Source organism: Priapulus caudatus, unplaced genomic scaffold (assembly GCF_000485595.1).
Source record: "Priapulus caudatus unplaced genomic scaffold, Priapulus_caudatus-5.0.1 Scaffold357, whole genome shotgun sequence".
Lineage (NCBI taxonomy): Eukaryota > Metazoa > Priapulida > Priapulimorpha > Priapulimorphida > Priapulidae > Priapulus > Priapulus caudatus.
This window is the reverse complement of record NW_014577418.1, coordinates 98527-105019: the sequence shown is the minus strand read 5'-3', so window position 1 is coordinate 105019 and position 6493 is coordinate 98527. Positions and strand designations below refer to the sequence as shown.

Sequence of the window (6493 nt, the reverse complement as noted above, 5' to 3'; positions counted from 1 at the left end):
GGGCCTCGAATAAGCCGCAAAATGGAACCGCATGATAAAGATAAAATCCATATACCAATTGTGCTACCATATAGCACGTCGATATAATCGATAATATATATATATATATATATATATATAATTTTTCCATTAAATTCGCCGAAGAATCCCCTTCGCCAATAGTGCTTGGTATGATTATTTGAACAAGAAGAAACATGCTAAACTCGATAAATCTTTATCATCTAGACAAACAACTCAGAACCTACTATTATAACAAAAAACTTGTCGTATGCATTATAACTAAACTTTCACTAGAAGAATCGGTGCATGTCATCTTAAGCAAAGGTTTGAATTTTGTACCAATCAAACCTCATATTTATCACTTCAACTATATGCGAGATGTAGACAGTTTCTACCGCCACCTTCGCCTTAGAGCTCATTTTGTGAAGTCGAACACTGCTGATGATGAGCTTGTTAACCAGAAATCTGACAATCATTTCTGCAAGCACAATAATAGTAGACATGCTAAGAGCACAAAATAGGGGGTTGACTTCAAATCATGCTACAAAAGTTTCCTTTAGGCATAATACGTTCCTTAGGGCACCAGAAACAAAATTATCCAAAGACACACGTTCTATCTCAAAATCCAAGATGGCCGCCGGTGGCCATTTTGGAAAACTTGGTGACGTCACAACTCCTGAACCGTTTGTCATAGAAACTATTGTGACACATGTTTTTTGAGCTAATTTGAGGTCACTGAATTCATTTTTGGCATTAATTTTTGCATTTGGAATACATTTAGAGGTAAAATTCAAGAAATAATACACAAAGTTGCAAATTCGATGAAATTTATGGAAAAAAATTTACCCAGGGCATTTTGATACTAGAGAAAGGAACTTAGACTTTAGGCCATCCTTAAAAAATGCTATTCGTACACTATGCCATTGTAATCAAGCAAGCTAGACAATGCGTCTTAGACAATGTATCTAGACAATGGCAATGTTCGATCAATCACTGCGGAACTCTCCTTGAAGGTGGAATAGTAGGTCTTACTACACCACTACACCCTACAGCCCTACACCACTACACGCAATCCAGCTACTGCAAACATGTCAATTTCTGTTGTTGTCTTTAGGTTAGTCAATAATGAACACTAAAAGCATTGTTGAAAATCGTGACTGGAGCTTATGCTTCATAGTCGCAATCAGGTGAAGGTCATAAGCCAACTATGATCCTTCGTTCATCAGTGAAATTGCGAAATAATCCGGAAAGACTTTTAGGCTTGTTACAAAGAAGTTGTGGACGAACATGCAGGACCTCATGGAATTAGGTGATTTGCCTGACTTTGTAGTTGTAGATAGCACTGGTGGTGGTGGTGGTGGTGATGGTGGTGGTGGTGGTGGTAGTGCTCCAAATCTACTGAAGCTAATGATGTGTAATCAAGTGTGTGGCATAAAGTTGGCAGGAATGCTGTTTTGCATCCAAAAAGTGGCAGAGGGCAAAGAAGAAACATTAAGACGCAAGAGTCAGTCAGCCCTGTAAAAACTCGCTGCATGAACAGTGGTGCCATGTCCATCACACAGGCTTTCCCTTCAGCCTCTATATCTTTTAGTGAACGCAGTTGACACTCCATGTTCTCTTCTGTGATGAAATGGGCACAGGAAAGATATGAGGAAGGCTGCCACTCTTGGCTTGACAAGAGAGTCAATGATTGTGATAGACTGTTAGGTGACAAACGTCCTGTTGGCAAAAAACTTTCCACTTGGTGATATGATCGCCATTAATGCTGTCTACCATTGGGCATGCCTGACACGGCTATACAGGAAAAGTGGAGACAGTCGTTGTGACATGACTGAGAGTCATAAAACTCAAGTGATGCGAGCACATGTTCTCAATGAGTTAGTTGACTTCATTGAAGATAATCGTAGTGCAGGCACCTCAATAGCAATGGCTGACATAACAGCCCTCTATGACAAGCGCCTTGCGGTTCTCGGTTTTTCCCACATAAAAATACAACACAACCGCCTTAGAGAAGAGATTGAACGCATGATCCCTGACATCAAGCCAAGTAAAAATGAATCGTTGCTGTCTCTTGTTTTGAAGAGGATCTAAGCAAAGCTGTGGATATGAAAGACAACTAGTACATCAACTGAGGTCTCCATCCTTCACAAAGCAGCCAAGATCCTCCGTCGTGACTATCTCCACATGAGGCAGGTTTTCACAGGCTCCTGTTCCAAACGCATGTGAAGCTGAATTCATCCCACCTACATTGAGAACCATTTCTACACATGCTTCTTGATGGACCGGGTATTGATAAGCCACCTCCTGAATCAGACAAGTCATCACGGGAGAACACAAGACTCATTGATGCTGCTACCAGAATGTGCTGCCAGCAAATCTGGGTCACCTTGGCTTGTTGGTCCTTTGACAACAGCCACCTCTGATTTCTGCGTGGTTGAGACAGTGAGGCCTTGAACATCTTTAGCTGGTATGAGGTATTGATGCAGTAAATGCGCCTCCTCCTGAGATATGATTCCGCTTGTCAAACAATTGTCGCTTCTAATGAAGTCAAACTAATGGCTGATGTCAGAAAGGAGGGGGAGGCGATAGAGAGAGAGTGAGAGAGAGAAAGATAGGGAAGAGAAAGGGGGTGAGATAGCGAGCGGAGTGAGAGGGGGTGAGAGTGAAAGAGAGGGGAAAGCTCGAGAGAGAAGTGAGAGGGGAAGGGAGGAAGATAGATACATAGATAGAAAGAGAGAGGGAGAAAGAGAAAGGGGGACAGAGAGAGGAGGCGAGTGAGAGGGGGAGAGAGAGAGAGAGAAGAGAGAGAGAGAGAGAGAGACGGCGCAACGAACGAGGAGAGAGAGAGAGACAGGAGAGCTGGCACTAGAGAGAAGAGAGCTGGCAGCGAAGAGACAGAGAGCTGAGCACGAGAGAGACAGAGAGTGGCACGGACAGAGAGCTGGCACGAGAGAGACAGAGAGCTGGGCACGAGAGAGACGGAGGGGGGGATATAGATAAAGAGGAGAACGTCACCTCTAATGTAACTATTTTTACTGGCTTGATGTCAGGGATCATGCGTTATTCCTCTTCTCTAAAGGCGTGTTGTGGTTGTATTTGATGTGGGAAAAAACCGAGAACAGCAAGGCGCTTGTCATAGAGGGGCTGTTATGTCAGCCATTGCTATTGAGGTGCCTGCACTACGATTATCTTCAATGAAGTCGACTACATCATTGAGAACATGTGCTCGCATCACATTGAGGTTTATGACTCTCAGTCATGTCACAACCGACTGTCTCCACTTTTCTGTATAGCCGTGTCAGGCATCATGCACAATGGTAGACAGCATTAATGGCAATCATATCACCAGTGGAAGTTTTTTGCCAACAGACGTTTGTTACCTAACAGTCTATCACAATCATTGACTCTCTTGTCCAAGGCCAAAGAGTGCAGCCTTCCTCATTATCTTCCTGTTTTGCCCATTTCATCAGCAGAAGAGACATGGAGTGTCAACTGGTTACTAAAAGATGTAGAGGGTGTGGGGAAAGCCTGTGTGATGGACATGGCACCACTGTTCATGCAGAGAGTTTTTACAAGGGCTGACTGACTCTTGGTCTTAATGTTTCTTCTTTGCCCTCTGCACTTTTTGATGTCAACAGATTCCTGCAACTTTTATGCCACACCACTTGATTACACATCATTAGCTTCAGTAGATTTTGAGCACTACCAACCACCACCACCACCAACCAGTGCTATCTACAACTACAAAGTCAGACAAATCACCTAATTCCATGAGGTCCTGCATGTTGTCCAACAACTTCTTTGTAACAAGCTAAAAGTCTTTCCGGATTATTTTCGCAATTTCACTGATGATGAAGGATTCATAGTTGGCTTATGACGCTTCACCTGATTTGGCATATGAAGCATATAAGCTCCAGTCACGATTTCAACCATGCTTTTAGGGTTCATTATTGACTAACCTAAAGACAACAACGAAATTTGACATGTTTGCAGTAGCTGGATTGCGTGTAGTGGTGGTAGGGTGTAGGGTTAGTGGTGTAGTAAGACCTACTATTCCACCTTCAAGGAGAGTTCCGCAGTGATTGATCGAACATCATTGTCTAGATACATTGTCTAGAGACGCATTGTCTAGTTGCTTGATACAATGGCATGTGTACGAATAGCATTTTTTAAGGATGGCCTAAGTCTAAGTTCCTTTCTGCTAGAATATCAAAATGCCCAGGGTAAATTTTTTTGCCATAAATTTCATCGAATGCCAACTTTGTGTATTATTTCTTGAATTTTTACCTCTAAAATGTAATTCCAATATGCAAAATTAATGCCAAAAATGAATTCCAGTGACCTCAAATTAGCTCAAAAAACATGTGTCACAATAGTTTCTATGACAAACGGTTCAGGAGTTGTGAGTCGACCAAGTTTTCCAAAATGGCCACCGGGCGCCATCTTGATTTGAGATAGAACGTGTGTCTTTGGATAATTTTTTTCCTAGGGTTCTAAGGAACTCCTAATGGCCAAAGGGGCCATTTGTAGCATGAGTTGAAGTCAAAAAACACTTAGCATGTCTACTATAAGACACTTTCACTTAGACCCCGCAAATAGGTCGCTTCGGAGCGCTAGATTATTACATCTCAAAGAATCGTCAAGAAGATACGGATTATATTTTAAATCTACGTAGAGCTCGATATTCTAAGTTATCAGCGAGGGAGCTTGCAGCTATTCGATCCGTGTGAGATCGTGAGGACACCGTGATTAAACCCGCCCGAATAGGGGGAGTCGTTGTTGTATGGAGACTAGGGTCCCTATGTCGCAACTCTCTGTATATAGGAGGCGTAATAACAGTAAGCGTCCGCGATTGTTCACGCGTTGCACTACTTCGTCTCTAGAAAAGGCCTTTTTTGGCATTTTTTTTCGCCGAAATTCGGTACTAGAGTGCAATAATTAGCATTGTGCACGCAAGTTGGATGCCTCGTGGACGTGGAGAAAGCATTAGAAGTAAAATTATTTTTGTTTTGTATTCGTGAGATTCCGTCAGGTGCGTGTCAGAGCGACCGGTTGGTGTTTTTTGTGTATGAAATGTGTTGAGACAACTTTTGGCAGAAATTCGCATCATAGAGCTGGCAAAAGTTTCGAGCGGAGCATAGAGCATGAATCTGTAGTTATTTAACATGAATAAAGTGTATGTTGTGTAAGCGAAGTAACAGTGTGAGTATTTTTAATTAATATCTGTTCGATGCTTATTCAGGCCTGCAGCCTATGGACGGCTCTACTGTTGATCAACACCTAAAGCCACCTGTTAAAGAGTGCCTTTTGCCAAGGAAGTCGAATAATTGAGTTTTATGGTAATGAAAATCTGTTATGCTAGTGCTCTAGCATGTTTTTAGTCACATGCATGCTCAAATAACATTTATACATGTTTTTTATGGTAAAACATGTACATATCCGTGATACATATTTGCATGTATTTACATAAAATACACTTAATTTTCACCACATTTGGTGTCAAAAAATCGATAATTATCTTCTTTTACTCTATTGTGGCACTACTAACCCTAACAGTGTCAAATAATCTAACTTTAATGCTTGCATTTTACCCTAACCTCGTTCTAACACTACGCATAACCGCATGAAGCGAACATTGATTTCTGTGTTTTGGGGGCTCTTTTCAGAGAGCGATATCTCAGCTCGTGGAGTCATGCCACCTTTGAAATTCGGTACCCGTATAAGGAAAAGGGTCGAAACCATTCATCTAAAATTTCAAGTCGATCCGTATCTCTGCTGCTGCTTTAAGGAGGCGTGTAACAGTAAGCGTCCGCGATTGTTCACCGTTGCACTACTTCGTCTCTAGAAAAGGCCTTTTTTGGCATTTTTTTTTCCGCCGAAATCGGTACTAGAGTGCAATAATTAGCATTGTGCACGGCAGTTGGATGCCTCGTGGACGTGGAGAAAGCATTAGAAGTGAAGAATTATTTTTGTTTTGTATTCGTTGAGATTCCGTCAGGTGGCGTAGTCAGAGCGACGCGTTGGTGTTTTTTGTGTATGAAATGTGTTGAGACAACTTTGCAGAAATTCGCAATCATAGAGCTGGCAAAAGTTTCGAGCGGAGCATAGAGCATGAATCTGTAGTTATTTAACATGAATAAAGTGTATGTTGTGTAAGCGAAGTAACAGTGTGAGTATTTTTAATTAATATCTGTTCGATGCTTATTCAGGCCTGCAGCCTATGGACGGTCTCTACTGTTGATCAACACCTATAGGGACCCTAATGGAGACGAGATCTATACATTCAGGAATGTGAAAAACAACTTTCGGATAAAAAATTCTATTCTACACTTGACTGTGATGCAACTCCTGAAATTCAAATCCTCGTCAGAAATCGAATCACATCATTTATTTGTAATAACTATCTTCCAAAAGAAGCGTCCAATATTTTAATCCAAGCATCTAAATTAGCGGCCAGATTCTACATGCTTTCTAGAATACATAAGCTTGAAAC

The 6493-nt window shown here is 41.6% G+C and overlaps 1 long non-coding RNA gene across 1 annotated transcript; it reads left to right on the top strand.

Moving 5' to 3' along the window:
- The first annotated feature begins 5242 nt into the window (after positions 1–5242).
- On the top strand, positions 5243–6232 carry LOC106809475. The gene is made up of 3 exons (XR_001393879.1): positions 5243–5339; positions 5667–5801; positions 6210–6232. It is a non-coding gene; the product is annotated as an uncharacterized LOC106809475 (long non-coding RNA).
- Positions 6233–6493: the final 261 nt, after the last annotated feature.